This window comes from Pteropus medius, unplaced genomic scaffold, assembly GCF_902729225.1.
Source record: "Pteropus medius unplaced genomic scaffold, Ma_sr-lr_union100, whole genome shotgun sequence".
NCBI classification, from domain to species: Eukaryota; Metazoa; Chordata; class Mammalia; order Chiroptera; family Pteropodidae; genus Pteropus; species Pteropus medius.
The window spans coordinates 2,977,274-2,978,872 of record NW_024343578.1 but is presented as its reverse complement, the minus strand read 5'-3'; the positions used below and the strand labels follow the sequence as shown (position 1 = coordinate 2,978,872).

Sequence of the window (1,599 nt, the reverse complement as noted above, 5' to 3'; positions counted from 1 at the left end):
CTTTGAATTCTCCTTAATTTTATTCTTCTGCTTCTCCATCTCCACCACAATGAACCTCTATCCTGAATTTTATGTTGACCATTTCCTTACTTTTCTTTATAATTTTAACATGTAGGTATATATCATGAAACGACATGGTGTTTAGTTTAACATTTTTGGATTTTAGATAAATTACATCATACAGAATTTTTTTTTTGGATCTTGATCATTTATTTGTGTATTTATTATTTTTTAGGCGAGGCAACCAAGATTGCAAGGATCTTGTCAGTTTACAATCCTTTATCTTTTTAGTTTTTACGCCTACAGCATCTGGTCTTCCTAGGTGGTCTCCCATCCAAGTACTAACCAAGCCCGATCCTGCTTAGCTTCCGAGATCAGATGGGATCGGGCTTGTTCAGGGTAGCATGGCCATAGACGGTATCTTGATTTTTTTTACTTAGCATTATATTTTTATAATTATAATTTCTTCTTATTATATTTTTTTAGCTTTAAATGTTGTGGGTAGCTGTAGTTAATTTATTCTTACTGTTGTGTCATATTCCATTATGTGAATATTCTGCAGTATTTTTAACTTAACCATTCTCCTGCTGATGGACACTTTGGTTGTTTCCAATTTTTACTAACAGTGCTACAAGAACATTATTGTCCATGTCTCTTGGTTCAGAGTTTCTCTAAGGTGTTTGGCAGTCTTGGTTGATTTACTCCCAAATCTATGTCTTGCCCTTCTGCTGATCTGCTTTGTATTAGAGGAGGCTGACTCCTGCAGGCTGCGTGTTTCAGGCTTTTGTGTCAGCTGGGTTTAGTGAGTGGGAGGCACTGTGGGAAGATTGGAGGGCACAAGGAAGAGAGAATCCAGTTATTTATCCCCCTTTTTCTGTCTTGAGCAGTATTTCTGGAAGTGACAGTGTCTGAGTCTCCCTTTGGCTCTAGGTTCTGGACAGACCACTGTGGATCTAGCTTCTGCCAGGAGACTGTCGTCCATGTGTTTCTATTCATTGCTTCTTCCCTTTATCTCTCTTGCCCAGGAGTAGCCATTAAACTTTCCTATAGAGGACCAGATAGTACATATTTTAGGCTTTGCAGGCCATACAGTCTCAGTTGGAACTACTCAACTCTATGAATAATGTGATTGTGTTCTAATAAGACTTTATTTCCTCAAACTGGAAATCACGTATGTGAGACTGGTAATTGTTTTATAAATTCGCTTTTGTTGAGTTTTATTCTTTCTGTTTTTAAGCTCAGATAATTTTTGTTGATATGTCTTCAAGTTTGCTAACATTTTCTTCTTCTATCAAGCCTATCCAGTGAACTTTTTACTTTAGCTACTGTTCTTTTCAATTTTACAATTTCCATTTGGATCTTAAAAATTTTTGTTTGTTTTATATCTGAGATTTCCTATTCGTTCACTCAGTAAGACCATCTTGGAACACACTTATAGCTGCTTAAAGTTGTCTGCTAAATCCAACATCTGTGCCATCTCAGGGTCACATTTTCCTGTTTCTTTGCATGTCTAGTACTTTTGAATTGCATACTGGAAATTGTTGCTGATACATTGTAGAGACCCTGGATTTTGTTACCTTCAACAGAAGAGTGATGATT

General features: G+C 36.5%; 1 pseudogene; it reads right to left on the bottom strand.

Annotated features, from left to right (window-relative positions):
• Nucleotides 1–297: 297 nt before the first annotated feature.
• Nucleotides 298–416, bottom strand: LOC120606371 (uncharacterized; annotated as a pseudogene).
• Nucleotides 417–1,599: the final 1,183 nt, after the last annotated feature.